The 27,015-nt window shown below is 46.0% G+C and overlaps 7 non-coding genes across 7 annotated transcripts; all 7 read left to right on the forward strand.

Moving 5' to 3' along the window:
- Positions 1–6,287: 6,287 nt before the first annotated feature.
- On the forward strand, positions 6,288–6,359 carry trnae-cuc (transfer RNA glutamic acid (anticodon CUC)). The gene has a single exon. It is a non-coding gene; the product is annotated as a tRNA-Glu (tRNA).
- A 5,368-nt stretch (positions 6,360–11,727) lies between these two features.
- Positions 11,728–11,799, forward strand: trnae-uuc (transfer RNA glutamic acid (anticodon UUC)). The gene has a single exon. It is a non-coding gene; the product is annotated as a tRNA-Glu (tRNA).
- Positions 11,800–12,668: 869 nt separating this feature from the next.
- Positions 12,669–12,740, forward strand: trnae-cuc (transfer RNA glutamic acid (anticodon CUC)). The gene has a single exon. It is a non-coding gene; the product is annotated as a tRNA-Glu (tRNA).
- Positions 12,741–13,625: 885 nt separating this feature from the next.
- trnae-uuc (transfer RNA glutamic acid (anticodon UUC)) lies at positions 13,626–13,697 on the forward strand. Its single transcript has one exon. It is a non-coding gene; the product is annotated as a tRNA-Glu (tRNA).
- Positions 13,698–14,566: 869 nt separating this feature from the next.
- Positions 14,567–14,638, forward strand: trnae-cuc (transfer RNA glutamic acid (anticodon CUC)). The gene has a single exon. It is a non-coding gene; the product is annotated as a tRNA-Glu (tRNA).
- Positions 14,639–15,515: 877 nt separating this feature from the next.
- On the forward strand, positions 15,516–15,587 carry trnae-uuc (transfer RNA glutamic acid (anticodon UUC)). The gene has a single exon. It is a non-coding gene; the product is annotated as a tRNA-Glu (tRNA).
- An 869-nt stretch (positions 15,588–16,456) lies between these two features.
- Positions 16,457–16,528, forward strand: trnae-cuc (transfer RNA glutamic acid (anticodon CUC)). The gene has a single exon. It is a non-coding gene; the product is annotated as a tRNA-Glu (tRNA).
- The last annotated feature ends 10,487 nt before the right edge of the window (positions 16,529–27,015 follow it).

Below are 27,015 nucleotides of genomic sequence, written 5' to 3' on the forward strand. Positions count from 1 at the left end.
GGTGAGATCCAGAATGAATATTTCACATCGGTATTTACGGTTGAGAAAGGCATGGATGTTAGGGAACTTGGGGAAATAAATAGTGATGTCTTGAGGAGTGTACATATTACAGAGAGGGAGGTGCTGGAAGTCTTAATGCGCATCAAGGTAGATAAATCTCCGGGACCTGATGAAATGTATCCCAGGACGTTATGGGAGGTTAGGGAGGAAATTGCGGGTCCCCTAGCAGAGATATTTGAATCATCGACAGCTACAGGTGAGGTGCCTGAAGATTGGAGGGTAGCAAATGTTGTGCCTTTGTTTAAGAAGGGCGGCAGGGAAAAGCCTGGGAACTACAGACCAGTGAGCCTGACATCTGTAGTGGGTAAGTTGTTCGAGGGTATTCTGAGGGACAGGATCTACAGGCATTTGGAGAGGCCGGGACTGATTAGGAACAGTCAGCATGGTTTTGTGAGAGGAAAATCATGTCTCACGAATTTGATTGAGTTTTTTGAAGGGGTAACCAAGAAGATAGATGAGGGCTGTGCAGTAGACGTGGTCTACATGGACTTTAGCAAAGCCTTTGACAAGGTACCGCATGGTAGGTTGTTACATCAGGTTAAATCTCACAGGATCCAAGGTGAGGTGGCCAATTGGATACAAAATTGGCTTGACGACAGAAGACAGAGGGTGGTTGTAGAGGGTTGTTTTTCAAACTGGAGGCCTGTGTCCAGCGGTGTGCCTCAGGGATTGGTGCTGGGTCCGCTGTTATTTGTTATTTATATTAATGATTTGGATGAGAATTTAGGAGGAATGGTTAGTAAGTTTGCAGATGACACCAAGATTGGTGGCATTGTGGAGAGTGAAGAAGGTTATCTAGGATTGCAACGGGATCTTGATAAATTGGGCCGGTGGGCCGATGAATGGCAGATGGAGTTTAATTTAGATAAATGTGAGGTGATGCATTTTGGTAGATCGAATCGGGCCAGGACCTACTCCGTTAATGGTAGCGCATTGGGGAGAGTTATAGAACAAAGAGATCTAGGAGTACAGGTTCAAAGCTCCTTGAAAGTGGAGTCACAGGTGGATAGGGTGGTGAAGAAGGCATTCAGCATGCTTGGTTTCATTGGTCAGAACATTGAATGCAGGAGTTGGAATGTCTTGTTAAAGTTGTACAAGACATTAGTAAGGCCACACTTGGAATACTGTGTACAGTTCTGGTCAGCCTATTATAGAACGGATATTATTAAACTAGAAAGAGTGCAGAAAAGGTTTATTCGGATGCTAACAGGACTTGATGGTTTGACTTATACGGAGAGGGTAGATGGACTGGGACTTTTTTCCCTGGAGAGTAGGAGGTTAAGGGGTGATCTTATTGAAGTCTATAAAATAATGAGGGGCATAGATAAGGTAGATCGTCAAAATGTTTTCCCAAAGGTAGGGGAGTCTATAACGAGGGGGCATAGATTTAAGGTGAGAGGGGAGAGATACAAAAGGGTCCAGAGGGGCAATTTTTTCACTCAAAGGGTGGTGAGTGTCTGGAACGAGCTGCCGGAGGCAGTAGTGGAGGCGGGTACAATTTTGTCTTTTAAAAAGCATTTGGACAGTTACATGGGTAAGATGGGTTTTGAGCGATATGGGCCAAGTGCAGGCAATTGGGACTAGCTTGGTCGTATAAACTGGGCGACATGGACATGTTGGGCCGAAGGGCCTGTTTCCATGTTGTAACTTCTATGATTCTATGATTCTATTCCTGTTGGGAAGGGTTTAAACTTGCTTGGCAGAGGGATGGGTACCTGACCATAGATTCAGAAGGGGGAGAAACAGCTGGAAATGGAAGGCGGAAAATTAGTAAGTGAGTTTGGAAGGCTGAGGAAACAAAATGTTAGGAAATAAACAAAGAAGGAGTTTGGCTGTGCTTAATGGTGTATACTTCAATGCAACGTGTAGAGTGAATAAGGCATTTGAGATGAGGGCACAGATCGACACGTGGAAGTATGATATCATAGCTATCACTGAAACATTGCTTAAACAAGGGCAGGAATGGCAGCTCAGCATTTCTGATTACAGGGTTTTCAGCCGAGATGGAAAGGGTGATAAAAAGGAGGGTGGGTGGCATTATTGGTTGAAGACACAATTACGGCTGTGAGGAGGGATGATATGTTAGAGGGATCATGAAATGAGGCCATATGTTCTGTAGAAATGGTGCAGCTAAAGAACAAAAACGGGGCAATCACACTGCTGGGAGTGTACTATAGACCACCAAACAGTCAGAGAGAGGTAGAAGAGCAAATATGTTGGCAAATTTCGGAGACCGCACCTGGAGTACTGTGAGCAGTTCTGGGCACCGCACCTTCGGAAGGACATATTGGCCTTGGTGGGAGTGCAGCGTAAGTTTACTGGAATGATACCCGGACTTCCAGGGTTAAGTTATGAGGAGAGAACACACAAATTGGGGTTGTATTCTCTCGAGTTTCGAAGGTTAAGGGATGATCTGATCGAAGTTTATAAGCTATTAAGGGGAACAGATAGGGTGGATAGAGAGAAACTATTTCCACTGGTTGGGGATTCTAGGAGTAGGGGGCACAGTCTGAAAATTAGAGCCAGACCTTTCAGGAGTGTGATTAGAAAACATTTCTACACACAAACGGTTGTAGAAGTTTGGAACTCTCTTCCGCAAATGGCAACTGATACTAGCTCAATTGCTAAATTTAAATATGAGATCGATAGCTTTTTGGCAACCAAAGCTATTAAGGAATATGGGCCAAAGGCAGGTATATGGAGTTAGATCACAGATCAGCCATGATCTTATCAAATGGCGGAGCAGGCACGAGGGACTGAATGGCCTCCTCCTGTTCCTATGTTCCTATGTTGCTAGAAGTGCAAAAACAATAGGGCAGTGAAGTCGGGCATTTGAACTACCCTAATTTTAACTGGGACACAATCAGTGTAAAAAGCATAGAGGGCTCAGAATTCTTAAATTGCATTCAGGAGAACTTTTTTGGCCTGTATATAAGCAAGCCCAACGAGACAGGGAGGGGCAGTTCTGGATTTAGTTTTAGGGAATGAAGCTAGGCAGGTGGAAGAATTATCAATGGGAGAGCATTTTGGTGGTAGTGATCATAATTCAGTTAGATTTAGCTTAATTATGGAAAAGGACAAAGATAGACCAGGAGTCAAAGTTCTCAATTGGGGAAAGGCCAATTTTACTAAGCTGAGAAGTGATTTAGCAAAAGTGGACTGGAAACAGTTACTTGAAGGCAAATCAGTGTCAGAGCAGTGGGAGGCATTCAAGGGGGAGATTCAAGGGGTTCAGAGTAAACATATTCCCACAAAGAAAAAGGATGGGACTGCCAGATCTAGAGCCCCCTGGATGACAAGCAGCATACAGCGGAAGATAAGGCACTTATATCAGACACTGAGAACTCAATACTACGGAAAGCCTAGAGGAGTAGAGAACGTGCAGGGTTGAAATTAAAAAAAGAAATTAGGAAAGCAAAGAGAGGGCATGAAATTAAGGAAAACCCAAACATGTTTTATAAATATATAAAGAGCAAGAGGATAACTCAGGAAAGAAAATCTCCTATTAAAGTCCAAAAAGGTAACCTACAAGTGGAGGCCGAATATGTTGTTATGGTTCTGAATGAATACTTCACGTCTGTCTTCACAAAAGACGGTGCCGATGTAGATATTGTGGTGAAGGAGGAGGAGTGTGAAACATTGGATAGGATAAACATAGTGAGAGAGGAAGTATTAAGGCGTTTAGCATCTTTGAAAGTAGATAAATCTCCAGGCACGGATGAAATGTATCGCAGGCTGTTAAAAGAAGCAGGGGAGGAAATAGTGGAGGCTCTGACCATCATTTTCCAATCTTCTCTGACAACAGGCGTGGTGCTGGAGGAATGGAGGACTCCGAACATTTTACCATTGTTTAAAAAGGGAGAAAAGGATAGACCAAACAATACAGGCCATCAGCCTTACCTCGGTAGTTAGCAAATTATTGGAATCAATTCTGAGGGACAGCATAAATCGTCAGTTAGAAAGGCACGGGTTAATTAAGAACATTCAGCATGGATTTGTTCGAGGAAAGTCGTGTCTGACTAAATTAATTGAACCTTTTGAGCCGGTAACAAGGAGGATCGATGAGGGCAACGCGTTTGATGTAGTCTACATGGATTTTAGCTCGGCTTTTAACAAGGTCCCACATGGCAGACTTGTCAAAAAAGTAAATGCCCATACGATCCAAGGGAAAGTGGCAAGTTGGATGCAAAATTGGCTGAGTCACAGGAAGCAAAGGGTAATGTTTGATGGGTTGCGAATGGAAGGCTGTTTCCAGTTGGGTTCCGCAATGTTTAGTGCTAGGTCCGTTGATTTTTGTGGTATATATTAATGGTTTGGACTTGAATGTGGGGGGCTTGATCAAGAAGTTTGCAGATGAAACAAAAATTGGCCATGTGTTTGATGGTGAGGAGGAAAGCTTTGGGCTGCAGGAAGGTATCAATGGACTGGTCACGTGGGCAGAAAAGTGACAAATGGAATTCAATCCAGAGAAGTGTGAGATAATGCATTTGGGGAGGGCAAACAAGGCAAGGGAGTGCACAATAAATTGAAGGATACTGAGAGGTGTAGAGGAAGTGAGAGACCTTGGAGTGCATGTCCACAGATCCCTGAAGGTAGCAGGATAGGTCGATAAGGTGGTTAAAAAGCCATACGGGATATTTTCCTTTATTAGCCGAGGCATTGATTATAAGAGCAGGGAGGTGATGCTGGAACTGTATAAAACATTGGTTAGGCCACAGCTTGAGTACTGCGTACAGTTCTGGCCACCACATGACAGGAAAGACGTGATTGCACTCGGGCGGGGACAGAGGAGATTCATGAGGATGTTGCCAGGGCTGAAGAATTTTAGATATGAGAAAAGATTGGATAGGCTGGGGTTGTTTTGTTTGGGACAAAGGAGGCTGTGGGAAGATTTGATTGAGGTTTCTAAAATTATGACGGGACTTGATAGAGTCGATAGGGGGACCTATTGCCATGAGCAGTATGGTCAGTGGCCAGGGGGCATAGATTTAAATAATTGCCAGAATGATGAGAGCGGTGCTGAGAAGAAATTATTTCACCCAGAGAGTGTTGGGGGTCTGGAACCTACTGCTTGAAAGGATGACAGAGGCAGAAACCCTCAACTCATTTAAAAAGGACTGAGATGAGCGCTTGAAGTGCTGTGACCGACAAGGCTAAAGACCAAGTGCTAAAAGAAAATGCCATTTTGGGCGTTCAGCGTTTTTGGGACAGAAAGTGATGGGAATTTCAAAGGGACAATTCGGAAAGAAAGGTTTGGACTCTTCTCTTGCAAACACTTGGTATCGCTTCCTTGGTGGTCCAGTGGTTCGGATTCGGCGGCCCCACCATCACGGCTCGGACTCGATGCAAGGTCAAAAAACATTACCTTATTGGAACACGTCACCAAACCACTGTGTCCAATGCTCGGTCCTGATCAACATCAGCATTTTCGCCACCACAACTGCAAAAGGAGCAGCGGGCAGCCGAACATTCTTTAATCCAACAACCCATCAGAGCGACACACAATGTACTTTCTTGCCGTCTGTAAAATGCCAGTTTTTATTTCAAAAGAGTCGTGACGCTGATCAAAGTTTGTGGGAAGGTTTTTGTTGCCATTTCTAACAGATTTGGTAAAGATCTGCTGCCTGACACTCTAATTGTCGCCAACCTTTAACTATAGCTCACAGTGTCAGAACAGTCACTGTTTTTTAGACTTTTATGTCTCTTCTGCCACTACATCTCCTTAACAACACCAGCTGATCACAGCACCGCTTTCTTCAAAATGAGGCCCAGTGTAAAAAAAAATGCACGGTTTCAAAGCGAAGGGAGGTGTGCAAGATTGGAAGGAGTGTGCGACTGGATATAATGGGCCTGAGGCAGTGAGAACATCTCTTGAGCATAAAGACATTCAGTATCTGAAAGAAGCAGGCTGATGAGCTCTTTCAGTTTATTTATCCTGGCATCTGCAAAACCCATCGTCTCTCAAAGTCCATCATCTTTCATCCATTTACCCGAACTTGGTGCTGTCATTGTCTGAACCAGTGTTTTATGTTGTTCGATGACCGTCACAAACACGATGGGCCGAATGGCCTCCCACTGTGCCGTGAATGTTCTATGTTCCGATGTACGAAAAGAAAATGCCATTTTGGGCGAGCAGCTTTTTTTTGGATCGAAAGAGACCTGAATTTCAAAGGGACAATTAGGAAAGAAAAGGTTGGACTCCTCTCTCGCATGCATCAGCCGTAGCTTCCCTGGTGGTCTAGTGGTTAGGATTCGGCGCTCTCACCGCCGCGGCCTGGGTTCGATTCCCGGTCAGGGAAGATTGCTTTCTTGGTGCTCGTCGTTCTGGTGCCAACGAATGTCCCATCACTGAGCCCAATGCTTGCTCCTGATCAACATGAGCTTTTTCGCCACCACAAATGCTAATCGAGCAGCGGGCAGCCGATCATTCTTTAATCTGACAAGCCATTCGAGCGACACACAATGCACTTTCATGCCTTCTGTAAAATGCCTACATTTCTTTAAAATGTGTTGACGCTGATCAAAGTTTGTGGGAAGATTTTTTTTGCCATTTCTCCCAAGATTCGGAAAAGACCTGTTGCTTGTCACTTTAATTGTCGCCAACCTTTAACTGTAGCTCACAGTGTCAGAACAGTAACTGTTCTCATTAGCCATTTATGTCTCTCCTGGCACGACATCTCCTTAACAAGACCAACGAATCACAGCACCTCTTTCTTCAAATTGAATTCCAGTGTAAAAAATGAGCGGTGTCAAAGCTAAGGAAGATGTGCGAGATTGGACGGAGTGTGCGACTGGAGATAATGGGCCTGAGGCAGTGAGAACATCTCTTGAACATTATCAGTATCTGAAAGGAGGGAGATGAGATCTTTGAGTTTATTTCTCCTGGCATCATCAAAACCCATCGTCCCTCAATGCCCAACATCTTTCATCCATTTCGAGTGCATGCCGACCCGAACTTGGTGCTGTCATTGTCTGAACAAGTGTTTCATGTTCTTCGATGACCGTCGCAGACACGATGGGCCGAATGGCCTCCTTTTATAGAATCATAGATGTTACAACATGGAAACAGGCCCTTCAGCCCAACATGTCCATGTCGCCCAGTTTATACCACTAAGCTAGTCCCAATTGCCTGCACTTGGCCCATATCCCTCTATACCCATCTTACCCATGTAACTGTCCAAATGCTTTTTAAAAGACAAAATTGTACCCGCCTCTACTACTGCCTCTGGCAGCTCATTCCAGACACTCACCACCCTTTGAGTGAAAAAATTGCCCCTCTGGACCCTTTTGTATCTCTCCCCTCTCACCTTAAATCTATGCCCCCTCGTTATAGACTCCCCTACCTTTGGGAAAAGATTTTGACTATCGACCTTATCTATGCCCCTCATTATTTTATAGACTTCTATAAGATCACCCCTTAACCTTCTACTCTCCAGGGAAAAAAGTCCCAGTCTGTCTAACCTCTCCCTGTAAGTCAAACCATCAAGTCCCGGTAGCATCCTAGGAAATCTTTTCTGCACTCTTTCTAGTTTAATAATATCCTTTCTATAATAGGGTGACCAGAACTGTGCACAGTACTCCAAGTGTGGCCTTACTAATGTCTTGTACAACTTCAACAAGACATCCCAACTCCTGGATTCAATGTTCTGACCAATGAAACCAAGCATGCTGAATGCCTTCTTCACCACCCTATCCACCTGTGACTCCACTTTCAAGGAGCTATGAATCTGTACTCCTAGATCTCTTTGTTCTATAACTCTCCCCAACGCCCTACCATTAACGGAGTAGGTCCTGGCCCGATTCGATCTACCAAAATGCATCACCTCACATTTATCTAAATTAAACTCCATCTGCCATTCATCGGCCCACCGGCCCAATTTATCAAGATCCCGTTGCAATCCTAGATAACCTTCTTCACTGTCCACAATGCCACCAATCTTGGTGTCATCTGCAAACTTACTAACCATGCCTCCTAAATTCTCATCCAAATCATTAATATAAATAACAAATAACAGCGGACCCAGCACCGATCCCTGAGGCAGACCGCTGGACACAGGCATCCAGTTTGAAAAACAACCCTCTACAACCACCCTCTGTCTTCTGTCGTCAAGCCAATTTTGTATCCAATTGGCTACCTCACCTTGGATCCCATGAGATTTAACCTTATGTAACAACCTACCATGCGGTACCTTGTCAAATGCTTTGCTGAAGTCCATGTAGACCACGTCTACTGCACAGCCCTCATCTATCTTCTTGGTTACCCCTTCAAAAAACTCAATCAAATTCGTGAGACATGATTTTCCTCTCACAAAACCATGCTGACTGTTCCTAATCAGCCCCTGCCTCTCCAAATGTCTGTAGATCCTGTCCCTCAGAATACCCTCTAACAACTTACTCACTACAGATGTCAGGCTCACTGGTCTGTAGTTCCCAGGCTTTTCCCTGCCGCCCTTCTTAAACAAAGGCACAACATTTGCTACCCTCCAATCTTCAGGCACCTCACCTGTAGCGGTGGATGATTCAAATATCTCTGCTAGGGGACCCGCAATTTCCTCCCTAACCTCCCATAACGTCCTGGGATACATTTCATCAGGTCCCGGAGATTTATCTACCTTGATGCGCGTTAAGACTTCCAGCACCTCCATCTCTGTAATATGTACACTCCTCAAGACATCACTATTTATTTCCCCAAGTTCCCTAACATCCATGCCTTTCTCAACCGTAAATACCGATGTGAAATATTCATTCAGGATCTCACCCATCTCTTGTGGTTCCGCACATAGATGACCTTGTTGATCCTTAAGAGGCCCTACTCTCTCCCTAGTTACCCTTTTGCCCTTTATGTATTTGTAGAAGCTCTTTGGATTCACCTTTGCCTGATCTGCCAAAGCAATCTCATATCCTCTTTTTGCCCTCCTGATTTCTCTCTTAACTCTACTCCGGCAATCTCTATACTCTTCAAGGGATCCACTTGATCCCAGCTGCCTATGCATGTCATATGCCTCCTTCTTCCTTTTGACTAGTGCCTCAATCTCCCGAGTCATCCAAGGTTCCCTACTTCTACCAGCCTTGCCCTTCACTTTATAAGGAATGTGCTTACCCTGAACCCTGGTTAACACACTTTTGAAAGCCTCCCACTTACCAGACGTCCCTTTGCCTGCCAACAGACTCTCCCAATCAACTTCTGAAAGTTCCTGTCTAATACCATCAAAATTGGCCTTTCCCCAATTTAGAATTTTAACTTTTGGGCCAGACCTATCCTTCTCCATAGCTATCTTAAAACTAATGGAATTATGATCACTGGTCCCAAAGTGATCCCTCACTAACACTTCTGTCACCTGCCCTTCCTTATTTCCCAAGAGGAGGTCAAGTTTTGCCCCCTCTCTCGTCGGGCCATCCACATACTGAATGAGAAATTCCTCCTGAATACACTCAACAAATTTCTCTCCATCCAAGCCCCTAATGCTATGGCTGTCCCAGTCAATGTTGGGAAAGTTAAAGTCCCCTACTATTACCACCCTATTTTTCTTGCAGCTGTCTGTAATCTCCTTACATATTTGCTCCTCAATTTCCCGTTGACTATTTGGGGGTCTGTAGTACAATCCTATCAAAGTGATCTCTCCCTTCTTATTTTTCAGTTCTACCCATATAGACTCAGTGGGCGAACCCTCGGATATATCCCCTCTCACTACTGCCGTGATGTTCTCCCTAATCAAGAACGCAACTCCAACCTCCTCTCTTACCTCCTGCTCTATCTTTCCTATAGCATCTGTACCCTGGAACATTGAGCTGCCAGTCCTGCCCCTCCCTTAGCCATGTTTCAGTAACAGCTATAACATCCCAGTCCCATGTACCCATCCATGCCCTGAGTTCATCTGCCTTGCCCATCAGACTTCTTGCATTGAAATAAATGCAGTTTAATCTAGACTTCCCTTGGTCTTTGCCCTGCTTTCTCAGACCATCTGTCCGGTCATGTTCTGTACACTCTCCCTTACTGCCTTTTGTTTCTGTCACCACTTTATTTCCCACTGACTTCCTGCATTGGTTCCCATCCCCCTGGCACATTAGTTTAAACCCTCCCCAACAGCACTGGCAAACACTCCCCCTAGGACATTGGTTCCAGTCCTGCCCAGATGCAGACCGTCCAATTTGTACTGGTCCCACCTCCCCCAGAACCGGTTCTAATGGCCCAGGAATTTGAATCCCTCCCTCTTGCACCATCTCTCAAGCCACGTATTCATCTTAGCTATCCTGTCATTCCTACTCTGACTAACCCGTGGCACTGGTAGCAATCCTGAGATTACTACCTTTGAGGTCCTACTCTTTAGTTTAACTCCTAACTCCCTAAATTCAGCTTGTAGGATCTCATCCTGTTTTTTACCTATATCATTGGTGCCTATATGCACCACGACAACTGGCTGTTCACCCTCCCCCTCCAGAATGTCCTGCAGCCGCTCCGAGACATCCTTGACCCTTGCACCAGGGAGGCAACATACCATCCTGGAGTCTCGGTTGCGTCCGCAGAAACGCCTGTCTATTCCCCTTACAATCGAGTCCCCTATCACTATAGCTCTGCCACTCTTTTTCCTGCCCTCCTGTGCAGCAGAGCCAGCCACGGTGCCATGTACCTGGCCACTGCCACCTTCCCCTGGTGAGCCATCTCCCCCAACAGTATCCAAAACGGTATACCTGTTTTGGAGGGAGATGACCGCAGGGGACCCCTACACTGCCTTCCTACTCTTCCTCTATCTGTTGGTCACCCATTCACTATCTCCCTCAGTAATTTTTATCTGCGGTGTGACCAACTCACTGAACGTGCTATCCACGACTTTCTCAGCATCGCGGATGCTCCAAAGTGAGTCCATCCGCAGCTCCAGAGCCGTCAAGCGGTCAAACAATAGCTGCAGCTGGTCACACTTCCCGCAGGTGAAGGAATCAGGGATACAGGAAGGATCCCTGAATTCCCACATCCCACAAGAGGAACATGACACGGCCCTGGGATCTCCTGCCATGACTTAACCCTTAAATTAGCTTAAGAACAACTACAATGTCAAGAGAAAAAAAAAGGAAAGAAAAACTACTTACCACTCCCTTTTAGTAGTTTACTCCTTTAAATTGTTCTCAATGTGGAGAATGTTAACTACACTAGGGACCTTGATTCACTAAAAAATAAACGCTACTTGCTATAAGACCTGCAGACCTTCCCTTTCTTTTTACTTTAGTTACTGCAGATAAGTAGAAATACTCACCTGAACCTACTCATGTCGCGTCCCGATCTGATTCCTGACGTCACTTCGAACTCGGTCGCAGCTCCGCTCGGCTCCTCTCAGCTGTTCTCAGCGCTCTGAAATCCCGCCTTTTATCGGACGCTCCCTCCGCTCGGCTCGGCTCCTCTCAGCTGTTCTCAGCGCTCTAAAATCCCGCCTTTTATCGGACGCTCCCTCCGCTCGGTTCGGCTCCTCTCAGCTGTTCTCAGCGCTCTGAAATCCCGCCTTTTATCGGACGCTCCCTCCGCTTGGCTCGGCTCCTCTCTGTTCTGTGTTTCTATGTACTAAAAGAAAATGCCATTTTGGCCGAGCCTTGTTTGGGGAGAAAGGGACGTGAAATGCAGAGACAAATAGGAAAAAGAGGCTTGGACTGATGGCCTGCAAAATCATGCCATGCGCTTCCCTGGTGGTCTAGTGGTTCGGATTCGGCGCTTTCACCGCCGCGGCCCGGGTTCGATTCCCGGTCAGGGAACGTTATTTGCAAAGTGCTGTTCGTTCTGATGCCAGTGATCGCTCCTGATCGTTATCAGTTTTAAACTGCTGTGGTTGCAACAAGAGGCTGCCCATCATTCCTTTATCTCACAACCCATTAGAGTGACACACAATGTACTTTCTTGCCTTCTGTAAAATTCCAGTATTTATTTTAAAAGAGTCGTGACGCTGATCAAAGTTTGTGGGAAGGTTTTTGTTGCCATTTCCAGCAGATTTGGAAAAGATCTGCTGCCTGACACTCTAATTGTCGCAAACCTTTAACTGTAGCTCACAGTGTCAGAACAGTCTCTGTTATGTCAGACTTTTATGTCTCTTCTGCCACTACATCTCCTTAACAACACCAGCTGATCACAGCACCGCTTTCTTCAAAATGAGGCCCAGTGTAAAAAAAAATGCACGCTTTCAAAGCGAAGGGAGGTGTGCAAGATTGGAAGGAGTGTGCGACTGGATATAATGGGCCTGAGGCAGTGAGAACATCTCTTGAGCATAAAGACATTCAGTATCTGAATGAAGCAGGCTGCTGAGCTCTTTCAGTTTATTTATCCTGGCATCTGCAAAACCCATCGTCTCTCAAAGTCCATCATCTTTCATCCATTTTGTGTACATGCCGACCCGAACTTGGTGCTGTCATTGTCTGAACCAGTGTTTTATGTTGTTCGATGACCGTCACAAACACAATGGGCCGAATGGCCTCCCACTGTGCCGTGAATGTTCTATGTTTCGATGTACTAAAAGAAAATGCCATTTTGGGCGAGCAGCTTTTTTTTGGATCGAAAGAGACCTGAATTTCAAAGGGACAATTAGGAAAGAAAAGGTTGGACTCCTCTCTCGCATGCATCAGCCGTAGCTTCCCTGGTGGTCTAGTGGTTAGGATTCGGCGCTCTCACCGCCGCGGCCCAGGTTCGATTCCCGGTCAGGGAACGTTGCTTTCTTGGTGCTCGTCGTTCTGGTACCAACGAATGTCCCATCACTGAGCCCAATGCTTGCTCCTGATCAACATTAGCTTTTTCGCCACCACAAATGCAAATCGAGCAGCGGGCAGCCGATCATTCTTTAATCTAACAAGCCATTAGAGCGACACACAATGCACTTTCATGCCTTCTGTAAAATGCCTACATTTCTTTAAAATGTGTTGACGCTGATCAAAGTTTGTGGGAACATTTTTTTTGCCATTTCTCCCAAGATTCGGAAAAGACCTGTTGCTTGTCACTTTAATTGTCGCCAACCTTTAACTGTAGCTCACAGTGTCAGAACAGTAACTGTTCTCATTAGCCATTTATGTCTCTCCTGGCACGACATCTCCTTAACAAGACCAACTAATCACAGCACCTCTTTCTTCAAATTGAATTCCAGTGTAAAAAATGAGCGGTTTCCAAGCTAAGGAAGATGTGCAAGATTGGAAGGAGTGTGCGACTGGAGATAATGGGCCTGAGGCAGTGAGAACATCTCTTGAACATTATCAGTATCTGAAAGGAGGGAGATGAGATCTTTGAGTTTATTTCTCCTGTCATCATCAAAACCCATCGTCCCTCAATGCCCAACATCTTTCATCCATTTCGAGTGCATGCCGACCCGAACTTGGTGCTGTCATTGTCTGAACAAGTGTTTCATGTTCTTCGATGACCGTCGCAGACACGATGGGCCGAATGGCCTCCTTTTGTGCCCTGAATGTTCTGTGTTTCTATGTACTAAAAGAAAATGCCATTTTGGCCGAGCAGCTTGTTTGGGGAGAAAGGGACGTGAAATGCAGAGACAAATAGGAAAAAGAGGCTTGGACTGATGGCCTGCAAGATTGTGCCATGCGCTTCCCTGGTGGTCTAGTGGTTAGGATTCGGCGCTTTCACCGCCGCGGCCCGGGTTCGATTCCCGGTCAGGGAACGTTATTTGCGAAGTGCTGTTCGTTATGATGCCAGTGATCACTCCTGATCGTTATCAGTTTGAAACTGCTGTGGTTGCAACAAGGGGCTGCCCATCATTCCTTTGTCTCACAACCCATTCGAGTGACACACAATGTACTTTCCTGCCTTCTGTAAAATTCCAGTATTTATTTTAAAAGAGTCGTGACGCTGATCAAAGTTTGTGGGAAGGTTTTTGTTGCCATTTCCAGCAGATTTGGAAAAGATCTGCTGCCTGACACTCTAATTGTCGCAAACCTTTAACTATAGCTCACAGTGTCAGAACAGTCTCTGTTCTATAAGACTTTTATGTCTCTTCTGCCACTACATCTCCTTAACAACACCAGCTGATCACAGCACCGCTTTCTTCAAAATGAGGCCCAGTGTAAAAAAAAATGCACGGTTTCAAAGCGAAGGGAGGTGTGCAAGATTGGAAGGAGTGTGCGACTGGAGATAATGGGCCTGAGGCAGTGAGAACATCTCTTGAGCATAAAGACATTCAGTATCTGAAAGAAGCAGGCTGCTGAGCTCTTTCAGTTTATTTATCCTGGCATCTGCAAAACCCATCGTCTCTCAAAGTCCATCATCTTTCATCCATTATGTGTGCATGCCTACCCGAACTTGGTGCTGTCATTGTCTGAACCAGTGTTTTATGTTGTTCGATGACCGACACAAACACGATGGGCCGAATGGCCTCCCTCTGTGCCGTGAATGTTCTGTGTTTCGATGTACTAAAAGAAAATGCCATTTTGGGCGAGCAAATTTTTTTTGGATCGAAGGAGACCTGAATTTCAAAGGGACAATTAGGAAAGAAAAGGTTGGACTCCTCTCTCGCATGCATCAGCCGTAGCTTCCCTGGTGGTCTAGTGGTTAGGATACTGCGCTCTCACCGCCGCGGCCTGGGTTCGATTCCCTGTCAGGGAAGATTGCTTTCTTGGTGCTCGTCGTTCTGGTACCAACGAATGTCTCACCACTGAGCCCAATGCTTGCTCCTGATCAACATTAGCTTTTTCGCCACCATAAATGCTAATCGAGCAGCCGATCATTCTTTAATCTAACAAGCCATTAGAGTGACACACAATGCACTTTCATGCCTTCTGTAAAATGCCGACATTTCTTTAAAATGTGTTGACACTGATCAAAGTTTGTGGGAAGATTTTTTTTGCCATTTCTCCCAAGATTCGAAAAAGACCTGTTGCTTGTCACTTTAATTGTCGCCAACCTTTAACTGCAGCTCTCAGTGTCAGAACAGTAACTGTTCTCATTAGCCATTTATGTCTCTCCTGGCACGACATCTCCTTAACAAGACCAACTAATCACAGCACCTCTTTCTTCAAATTGAATTCAAGTGTAAAAAATGAGCGGTTTCAAAGCTAAGGAAGATGTGCAAGTTTGGAAGGAGTGTGCGACTGGAGATAATGGGCCTGAGGCAGTGAGAACATCTCTTGAACATTATCAGTATCTGAAAGGAGGGAGATGAGATCTTTGAGTTTATTTCTCCTGGCATCAGCAAAACCCATCGTCCCTCAATGCCCAACATCTTCAATCCATTTCGAGTGCATGCCGACCCGAACTTGGTGCTGTCATTGTCTGAACAAGTGTTTCATGTTCTTCGATGACCGTCGCAGACACGATGGGCCGAATGGCCTCCTTTTGTGCCCTGAATGTTCTGTGTTTCTATGTACGAAAAGAAAATGCCATTTTGGCCGAGCAGCTTGTTTGGGGAGAAAGGGACGTGAAATGCAGAGACAAATAGGAAAAAGAGGCTTGGACTGATGGCCTGCAAGATCGTGCATGCGCTTCCCTGGTGGTCTAGTGGTTAGGATTCGGCGCTTTCACCGCCGCGGCCCGGATTAGATTCCCGGTCAGGGAACGTTATTTGCGAAGTGCTGTTCGTTCTGATGCCAGTGATCGCTCCTGATCGCTATCAGTTTTACACTGCTGTGGTTGCAACAAGGGGCTGCCCATCATTCCTTTATCTCACAACCCATTAGAGTGACACACAATGTACTTTCTTGCCTTCTGTAAAATTCCAGTATTTATTTTAAAAGAGTCGTGACGCTGATCAAAGTTTGTGGGAAGTTTTTTGTTGCCATTTCCAGCAGATTTGGAAAAGATCTGCTGCCTGACACTCTAATTGTCGCAAACCTTTAACTATAGCTCACAGTGTCAGAACAGTCTCTGTTATATAAGACTTTTATGTCTCTTCTGCCACTACATCTCCTTAACAACACCAGCTGATCACAGCACCGCTTTCTTCAAAATGAGGCCCAGTGTAAAAAAAAATGCACGGTTTCAAAGCGAAGGGAGGTGTGCAAGATTGGAAGGAGTGTGCGACTGGAGATAATGGGCCTGAGGCAGTGAGAACATCTCTTGAGCATAAAGACATTCAGTATCTGAAAGAAGCAGGCTGCTGAGCTCTTTCAGTTTATTTATCCTGGCATCTGCAAAACCCATCGTCTCTCAAAGTCCATCATCTTTCATCCATTTTGTGTGCATGCCTACCCGAACTTGGTGCTGTCATTGTCTGAACCAGTGTTTTATGTTGTTCGATGACCGTCACAAACACGATGGGCCGAATGTCCTCCCTCTGTGCCGTGAATGTTCTCTGTTCCGATGTACTAAAAGAAAATGCCATTTTGGGCGAGCAGCTTTTTTTTGGATCGAAAGAGACCTGAATTTCAAAGGGACAATCAGGAAAGAAAAGGTTGGACTCCTCTCTCGCATGCATCAGCCGTAGCTTCCCTGGTGGTCTAGTGGTTAGGATTCGGCGCTCTCACCGCCACGGCCCGGGTTCGATTCCCGGTCGGGGAACATTGCTTTCTTGGTGCTCGTCGTTCTGGTACCAATGAATGTCCCACCACTGAGCCCAATGCTTGCTCTTGATCAACATTAGCTTTTTCGCCACCACAAATGCTGATCGAGCAGCGGGCAGCCGATCATTCTTTAATCTAACAAGCCATTAGAGCGACACACAATGCACTTTCATGCCTTCTGTGAAATGCATACATTTCTTTAAAATGTGTTGACGCTGATCAAAGTTTGTGGGAAGATTTTTTTTGCCATTTCTCCCAAGATTCGGAAAAGACCTGTTGCTTGTCACTTTAATTGTCGCCAACCTTTAACTGTAGCTCACAGTGTCAGAACAGTAACTGTTCTCATTCGCCATTTATGTCTCTCCTGGCACGACATCTCCTTAACAAGACCAACTAATCACAGCACCTCTTTCTTCAAATTGAATTCCAGTGTAAAAAATGAGTGGTTTCAAATCTGAGGAAGATGTGCAAGATTGGAAGGAGTGTGCGACTGGAGATAATGGGCCTGAGGCAGTGAGAACATCTCTTGAACATTATCAGTATCTGAAAGAAAGAGGGAGATGTGATCTTTCAGTTAATTTCTCCTGGCAACAGCAAAACCCATCGTCCCTCAATGCCCAACATCTTTCATCCATTTCGAGTGCATGCCGACCCGAACTTGGTGCTGTCATTGTCTGAACAAGTATTTCATGTTCTTCGATGACCGTCGCAGACACGATGGGCCGAATGGCCTCCTTCTGTGCCCTGAATGTTCTGTGTTTCTATGTACTAAAAGAAAATGCCATTTTGGCCGAGCAGCCTGTTTGGGGAGAAAGAGACGTGAATTGCTGAGACAAATAGGAAAAAGAGTCTTGGACTGAAGGCCTTCAGGATTATGCTACGTGCTTTCCTGGTGGTCTCGTGGTTTGGATTCAGCACTTTCACTGTCACGGCACGGGTTCGATTCTTGTTCAAGGAGCGTTATTTGCAAAGTGCTGTTCCTTCTGGTGCCAGCTGTGGAGCCCAGTGATTGCTCCTGATCGCTATCAGTTTTACACTGCTGTGTTTGCAACAAGGGGCTGCCCATCATTCCTTTATCTCACAACCCATGAGAGCGACACACAACTTGCATAATGAACATGTAATTGGCAAATGAATTTCAATACAGGTCAGTGTGAGATGGTGCATTTTGGTCGCAAGAATAACGAGGCCACATGCTACTTGGATGATAAGAGTCTAATAGGGATAGCGAAGCAAAGGGACCTCATGGTACAGATGAACAAATCACCAATAATGCCATGAAAACAGGCAATTCAAGCACGAGGGTTCATTTCTGAAGGGATAGAATTGAAAACAAAGACGTTATGTTAAACTTATACAGAACCATGGTGAAACCACACTTGGATTTTTGTACGCATTTCTGTTCTCCATATTATGTGCAGAGGCATTGGAGAAGGTGCATAAAAGATTCACAGGGTTCATACCAGAACTGAGAGGATATCATTATCAGGAAAGGCTGAGCATGCTGAAACGCTTTTCTGGAGAAAAGAGAAGGCTGAGGGTTGACCTGACAGATCTGATAATGATTGGGCTTTGTAGGGTAGACGTAGAGAAAATATTTCCACTTGCGGGTAGTCCAGAACTACAGGTCATAAATATAAAATCGTCGCTAATAAATCAAATAGGCATTTCAGGAGAAACTTGTTGATGCAAACAGTGGGAAGAATGTGGAACCTGCTGCCGCAAGGGATAGTTGAGGCAAATAGCAGAGGTGCGTTAAAGGGGAAGCCAGATAAGCACATGGGGAGAAAAGACTAGAAGGATATCATTATAGGGTTAGCTGAAGTAGAGAGGGAGGAGACTCGTGTGGAGCATCAATGCCGGCATAGACCAGTTGGGGCGAATGGTCTGTTTCTGTGCTGTAGTTTCGATGTAACTCGATAAATGAATGAGAGAGGGAGCAGCAACGTCGGAGAAAGGATAATGGAAGAATTTGACCTGGTTAAAAGTGTCAAAATCCAAGATAATGTTAAGATATCGTCAGCAGAATATTAATATAAACTGAGCTCCGAGATCTGGACGGGTCCCATTCCCCTGAGTGAGGAATGAGCGGGAGGGGAAATACCACTGGGGGTTCGATTTACTTTCAAGATGGTAAAACAAAGTCTGATTTGTTGTGGGCTCGAAATAGCTCAGTTGGAATGTTGAAAGATCCCGGGTTTCGGCAGTTTTTGTTTATTTTCATTTTTCGGGGACAGAATCAGAGCGGAGATTATTCGCTTCTGACAACTATCTCGGGTCATGGATTCGAATCCTTTCTGAGTCAGGAGATTTAAAAATTAAAACTTCAGCTTTCTTTTGTCATTAATATTTTAAATGAAATGTTTATAAGAAAAAGCACAAACAAAATTTTAAAAAGAGAAATAAATACTGAGCAAAATGGATTGTAATGTCTGAAAGGTAAAACGAGGAAAAGATCTGAGATTTATTATCGCTCAGTGAGCGGAATCCATCACTCTCTCGTGCGTTTGTTGGCCGATTTACTGATAAACTTGGGAATTGAGGGGGAAGCTGGTTCATGGTTTGTGGAACCATGGAAGTTGAGGCCAAAGACCATCCATGATCCGATTGAATGGCGGAGCAGGATTGTGGGGCGGTGCAGGAAAAATAGAGGCCGTGGGGCGGAGCCAACAGCTGCCGTCCTGCAATAACATACAGAAAGGAGGGACATTTTGTTTATTCGTTCACGGGATGTGGGCGTCGCTGGCGAGGCCGGCATTTATTGCCCATCCCTGATTGCCCTTGAGAAGGTGGTGGTGAGCCGCCTTCTTGAACCGCTGCAGTCCGTGTGGTGACGGTTCTCCCACAGTGCTGTGAGGAACGGAGTTCCAGGATTTTGACCCAGCGACGATGAAGGAACGGCGATATATTTCCAAGTCGGGATGGTGTGTGACTTGGAGGGGAACGTGCAGGTGGTGTTGTTCCCATGTACCTGCTGCTCTTGTCCTTCTAGGTGGTAGAGGTCGCGGGTTTGGGAGGTGCTGTCGAAGAAGCCTTGGCGAATTGCTGCAGTGCATCCTGTGGATGGTACACACTGCAGCCACAGTGCGCCGGTGGTGAAGGGAGTGAATGTATAGGGTGGTGGATGGTGTGCCAATCATGCTGCTTTGTCCTGAATAGTGTCGAGCTTCTTGAGTGTTGTTGGAGCTGCATTCATCCAAGCTCGTGGCGAGTATTCCATCACACTCCTGACTGCGTTGTCGATGGTGGAAAGGCTTTGGGGATTCAGGATGTGAGTCACTCGCTGCAGAATACCCAGCATCTGAATTGCTCTTGTCGCCACAGTATTTATGTTGCTGGTCCAGTCAAGTTTCTGGTCAATGGTAACCCCCAGGATGTTGATGGTGGGGGATTCGGTGATGGTAATGCCGTTGAATATCAAGGGGAGGTGTTTAGACTCTATCTTGTTGAAGATGGTCATTGCCAGGCACTTATCTGGCGCGAATGATACTTGCCACTTATGAGCCCAAGCCTGGATGTTGTCCAGGTCTTTCTGCATGCGGGCTCGGACTGCTTCATTATCTGAGGGGTTGCGAATGGAACTGAACACTGTGCAGTCATCAGCGAACATCCCCATTTCTGACCTTATGATGGAGTGAAGGTCATTGATGAAGCAGCTGAAGATGGTTGGGCCTAGGACACTGCCCTGAGGAACTCCTGCAGCAATGCCCTGGGGCTGAGATGATTGGCCTCCAACAACCACTACCATCTTCCTTTGTGCTGGTTATGACTCCAGCCACTGGAAAGTTTTCCCCCTGATTCCCATTGACTTCAATTTTACTTGGGCTCCTTGGTGCCACACTCGGTCAAATGCTGCCTTGATGTCAAGGGCAGTCACTCTCACCTCACCTCTGGAATTCAGCTCTTTTGTCCATGTTTGGATCAATGCTGTAATGAGGTCTGGAGCCGAGTGGTCCTGGCGGAACCCAAACTGAGCATAGGTGAGCAGGTTATTGGTGAGTAAGTGCCGCTTGATAGCACTGTCGACGACACCTTCCATCACTTTGCTGATGATTGAGAGTAGACTGATGGGGCGGTAATTGGCCGGATTGGATTTGTCCTGCTTTTTGTGGACAGGACATACCTGGGCAATTTTCCACATTGTCGGGTCGAGGCCAGTGTTGTAGCTGTACTGGAACAGCTTGGCTAGAGGCGCAGCTAGTTCTGGAGCACAAGTCTTCAGCACAACAGCTGGGATGTTGTCGGGGCCCATAGCCTTTGCTGTATCCAGTGCACTCAGCCGTTTCTTGATATCACGTGGAGTGAATCGAATTGGCTGAAGACTGGCTCCTGTGATGGTGGGGATATCGGGAGGAGGCTAAGATGGATCATCCACTCGGCACTTCTGGCTGAAGATGGTTGCAAACGCTTCAGCCTTGTCTTTTGCACTCACGTGCTGGACTCCGCCATCATTGAGAATGGGGATGTTTGCAGAGCCTCCTTCTCCCGTTAGTTGTTTATTTGTCCACCACCATTCACGACTGGATGTGGCAGGACTGCAGAGCTTTGATCTGATCCGTTGGTTGTGGATTCGCTTAGCTCTGTCTATAGCATGTTGCTTCCGCTGTTTAGCATGCATGTAGTCCTGAGTTGTGGCTTCACCAGGTTGGCACCTCATTTTTAGGTACGCCTGGTGCTGCTCCTGGCATGCTCTTCTACACTCCTCATTGAACCAGGGTTGATCCCCTGGCTTGTTGGTAATGGTAGAGTGAGGAATATGCCAGGCCATGAGGTTACAGATTGTGCTGGAATACAATTCTGCTGCTGCTGATGGCCCACAGAGCCTCATGGATTCCCAGTTTTTAGCTGCTAGATCCATTCTGAATCTATCCCATTTAGCTCGGTGGTAGTGCCACACAACACGTTGGATGGCGTCCTCAGTGCGAAGACGGGAGTTCATCTCCACGAGGACTGTGCGGTGGTCACTCCTACCAATACTGTCATGGACAGATGCATTTGCGACAGGTTGATTGGTGAGGACGAGGTCAAGTAAGCTTTTCCCTCGTTTTGGTTCGCTCACCACCTGCCGCAGGCCCAGTCTAGCAGCTATGTCCTTCAGGACTCGACCAGCTCGGTCAGTAGTGGTGCTACCGAGCCACTCTTGGTGATGTACATTGAAGTCCCCCACCCAGAGTACATTCTGTGCCCTTGCTACCCTCAGTGCTTCCTCCAAGTGGTGCTCAACATGGAGGAGGACTGATTCATCAGCTGAGGGAGGACGGGAGATGGTAATCAGCAGGAGGTTTCATTGCCCATGTTTGACCTGATGCCATGAAATTTCGTGGGGTCCAGAGTCAATGTTGAGGACTCCCAGTGTCACTCCCTCTTGACTGTATATCACTGTACCGCCACCTCTGGTGGGTCTGTCCTGCCGGTGGGACAGGACATACCCAGGGATGGTGATGGAAGAGTCTGGGACGTTGGCTGAAAGATATGATTCTGTAAGTATGGCTGTGTCAGTCTGTTGCTTGACTAGTCTGTGGGACAGCTCTCCCAATTTTGGCACAAGTCCCCAGATGTTAGTAAGGAGGACCTTGCAGGGTCGACTGTTTTGCCGTTGTCTTGTCCGGTGCCTAGTGGTCCGATGCCGGGTAGTCCATCCGGTTTTATTCTTATTATGACTTTTCGTAGCGAGATTTTACAACTGAGTGGCTTGCTCGGCCATTTCAGAAGGCAATTAAGAATCAACCACATTGCTGTGGGTCTGGAGTCACATATAGGCCAGACCGGGTAAGGACGGCAGGTTTCCTTCCCTGTGAGCCAAAGCCTGAATGTTGTCCAGGTCTTGCTGCATGCGGGCTCGGGCTGCTTCATTATTTGAGGGGTTGCCAATGGAACTGAACACTGTGCAATCATCAGCGAACATCCTTATTTCTGACCTTATGATGGAGGGAAGGTCATTGATGAAGCAGCTGAAGATGGTTGGGCCTCGGACACTGCCCTGAGGAACTCCTGAAGAAATGCCCTAAGCTGAGATGATTGGCCTCCATCAACCACCACCATCTTCACTCCTACTAATAGTGTCATGGACAGATGCATTTGCGACAGGTAGAGTGGTGAGGACGAGGTCAAGTAAGTTGATTTGTGAGAGATCATTCCAGGATCCAGGAGCGCTGCCTCGGTTAATAACAACAGTTTTTTGCCGCTTTTCCCAAGCTGCAACAAACACAACAGATTTTGCGTTCCCCAACTCCCGGAGTGAGTGACGCCTTCATTTTGGCCGCCTGTATGGCTCCGCGCTCTCCTGTCACAAACTGCCGGCGAAAAGCAACGAATGCAGCCTCAGACAGCGTATTATTGTCCATCCCTGGGAAACAAGATCCCACTGAAGCAGATTTGAGTTGTGCTGAGCTTTGAGTCTGTCGCGTGTCTGTGAGGAGGTTCAGGTTGATATCATCGATTCATTTTTTAAATCTCAGAAGGGCACCAGGAGCAAACAAGAACTGAGAATCGAATTGTCCCTGTCAATGATGAATTGAAGGGAATGGCTGACAGAGCAGACCTCTAAAATGCACAGTGTCGCCGCACAGAAATTCCAAATCCATCCTCTAACCAGTCTGCAACCATATTATCCGGCCCTTGTTCTGGCCTGGTGCCATCGCGCTTAACTCGTCTCGTTCACGGGGTATGATTTTTACGAGTGCAAATCACGCCCACCCCCCCGCCCACCCCCGCTTCACTCAAGGTGCAATAGACATTTTTGCTGGATGTTGTGCCGTGGGCCAAGTAAAGGATGTGCTCAGTTGCTGCCGAGAACAAATTAAAAAGTAGCACAAGTTGATAAAACTTGCACTCGTGAAAATCCTGTGTCGAGGTTTAGAAGATGCGATTGTGGGAGGGTTGTATTGCGATTCTCACAGTCCTCCAATGAATTGCGGGGATGTGCAGAGGACAAAAATAGCCCGATTTGGAGGGCATTGGACTGAAGATCTAAATAGTTCAATTCCTGGTTTCAGCAGCCTTTTCTCTCGCTCTCTGTTGGCTTGATACCTCTTCCATGCCCTTTACATTCACTGATACCCTCAGAATGCCCCTTATCCACTGATACGCCCTGAGCCGCCCAACTTTCTCTGATAACCTATGACAGTGCCTTGCCCTCTCTGATAACTTCTGCGAGTGCCGTAAACTCTTCCACATCCCGTAGAACCCTCATATCCGCTTCATAAACATTGAGAAGCCCTTTGATTCCTTTACAGCCTCTGGTCCCGTGGCCCCACCGGATCTCCACAAAGAAACCCTTAGACTGCCTGATACATTCTCATAAGCCATTATTCTCCCTTATACCCAAGTGCTATGTAATTACACAGGTGAATCTACGTGTCTGTGTTAAGGATGAGGTGCAGAGATTTTTCGGTCCCATTCCTCGGGATGCCGCGTTCATCGAGAGGGAATTGCCATCTACCCATATGCTTTCATGAAAGAAAAAGAGAACGTTGTTTGTACCGAATGTTAAAAGAGCTCAGTTGGGAGAGCGTTAGACTGGAGATTCATAGGTCTTTGATTCAATCTTGGTTTTCGGCAGCTCTCTCTGTTGGGAGAATCCAGAATGAATGGGCTTAATCTTGAAAGTAGAGCTAGACCGCCCAGGCGATAAATCATAATCATTTTGTCACGGGAAGTGTTGTAGAAATCTGGAACTCTCTCCAACAAAAAGCTGAAGATGCTGGGGCTTAAATTGGATTTACAAGACAGAGATCCATAGATCTTTCCTAGAAAGAGCATCAAGGTTTGGGTCACAGGCGGTTAATTAGATTTGGTGTACAGATCACCACGATCTAATTAAATGGTGAAGCAGGTTGGAGGGACTCAATGTTCTTCTCCTGTCCCCATGTTCCTAAAATTCTAAGCGCGGGGCTGGATGAATTTTTTTTCATCAAGCCTTTAATGCAAAACGGGCTTAGAAAGCCCGTTAATTTCCTTCCAGAAACTACTATAACGGATTTGACAACAGGACGCTTCGAAAATAATAATAGGATTTGGCAGAGTCAACAGGAATTTATGAAAGAGAAATCATGTTTGACAAACCTACTGAAGTTCATTGAGGCTGTAACTCGTAGAATAGATAAGGAGGAACCAGTGGTGTATTAGGGTTTTCAGGAGACTTTCGCTAGATCCCACACAGGAGGTTGGTGAACAAAGTTAAAGCATATGTAATTGGGGGTAATATACCGGCATGGATTGAGAATTGGTTGACAGAGAGTAGGAATAAATGGGTCGTTTTCAGGTTGGCATACTGTCACGAGTCGGGTACCACCGGAATCAGTGCTTGGGCCCCAGCTATTCACAATCTGTAGCAATGATTTGGATGAGGGGACCAAAGGTATTATTTCCAAGTGTTTGATGACACAAAACTAGGTGGGTATGTGAGTTTTGAGGAGGAAGCAAAGAGCCTTCAAAGGGATATAGACAAGCTAAGTGAGTGGGCAAGAACATGGCAATTGGAATATAATGGGAAAATGTGAAGTTATCGAATTTTCTGGGAGGAAAAGAAACACAGATTTTTTTTTTAAATCTTGAGATTGGGAAATGTTGATGTTCAAAGGGACCTGGGTGTCCTTGCACACGAGTCACTGAAAGCCATCATGCAAGTGCAGCAAGCAATTAGGAAGACCAATGGTATGTTTCTTACAAGAGGATTTGAGTACAGGAGTAAATATATCTTATTGCAATTATATAGGGCCTTGGTGAGAACACACCTGGAATATTGTGTACAATTTTGGTCTGTTTACCTATGAAAGGAAGAAAGGATATACTCGCCATAGAAGGAGCGCAAGGAAGGTTCACTGGACTGATTCCTGGGATGGAGGGATTGTTGTATGAGGCGAGATGGAGCAGACTAGGCCTGTATTCATATAGTTTATTCTAGAGTTTAGAAGAATGAGAAGTGATCTCATTGAAACTTGTACAATCCTTATAGGGCTCGACAGGGTAGATGCAGGGAGGATGTTTCCCCTGGCTGTGGAATCTAAAAAGAGGAGTCAAGGTCTCAGGACTGAAATGAGGAGAAATTTCTTCACTCAGAGGGTGGTGAATTTTTGGAATTCTCCACCCCAGAGGGCTGTGGAGGCTCAATCATTGAGTATATTCAAAAAAGAGATCGATAGATTTCCAGATATTAAAGGCATCAAAGGGATATGGTGATAATGCAGGAAAATGAGGTAGAAGATCATCCATGATTTTGTTGAATGGCGGAGTCGCCTCGAGGGGCCGGTTGGCCTACTCCTATTTCTATTTCTTATGTTCTTATGTTCTTCTTGCCCAATGCAAAAAAGTTGGGTTCAGATAGGAAAGAGCAAGAAATCCACTTTTCAATCACCAGTCACATGTTTCAGTATTGATCAAGCAATCTTACGGTAGCTTAGCCAAGCGACCGAAGGAGTTGGATTTAAGCGCTAATCTCTGCCGGGGGTGGGATCGAATTCCACCACGACTAGAATTTCTGACATTGCTCATTTTGACCTATTTACGTAAAACCGGATTGCGGTGCGATGGAGCGGAGCAGATAAAAGAAGCTGAAAGTGAAAGTGCAGATTTTAGTTTCATCAAGTGTTCACGACACGTGTCCATAGAACATAAGAACATAAGAACATAAGAAATTGGAGCAGGAGTAGGCCAATCGGCCCCTCGAGCCTGCTCCGCCATTCAATAAGATCATGGCTGATCTGATCCCAACCACAAATCTAAATAACACAAGAAGTAGGAGCAGGACCCGGCCACACAGCCCCTGGGCCCTCTGCGCCACCCACAGGGCATTGACCGATCCGAACTCAGCTTCATGTCCAATTTCCTGCCCGCTCCCCATAACCCCTAATTCCCTTTACTTCTAGAAAACTGTCTATTTCTGTTTTAAATTTATCTAATGATGTAGCTTCCACAGCTTCCTGGGGCAGCAAATTCCACAGACCTACCACCCTCTGAGTGAAGAAGTTTCTCCTCATCTCAGTTTTGAAAGAGCAGCCCCTTATTCTAAGATTATGCCCCCTAGTTCTAGTTTCACCCATCTTTGGGAACATCCTTACTGCATCCACCTGATCAAGCCCCTTCACAATCTTATATGTTTCAATAAGATCGCCTCTCATTCTTCTGAACTCCAATGAGTACCTAAGAACATAAGAACATAAGAAATTGGAGCAGGAGTAGGCCAATCGGCCCCTCGAGCCTGCTCCGCCATTCAATAAGATCATGGCTGATCTGATCCCAACCACAAATCTAAAGAACACAAGAAGTCGGAGCAGGACCCGGCCACATAGCCCCTGGGCCCTCTCCGCCACCCACAGGGCATTGACCGGTCCGAACTCAGCTTCATGTCCAATTTCCTGCCCGCTCCCCATAACCCCTAAATCCCTTTACTTCTAGGAAACTGTCTATTTCTGTTTTAAATTTATCTAATGATGTAGCTTCCACAGCTTCCTGGGGCAGCAAATTCCACAGACCTACCACCCTCTG

This window comes from Heptranchias perlo, chromosome 2 (assembly GCF_035084215.1).
Source record: "Heptranchias perlo isolate sHepPer1 chromosome 2, sHepPer1.hap1, whole genome shotgun sequence".
NCBI classification, from domain to species: domain Eukaryota; kingdom Metazoa; phylum Chordata; class Chondrichthyes; order Hexanchiformes; family Hexanchidae; genus Heptranchias; species Heptranchias perlo.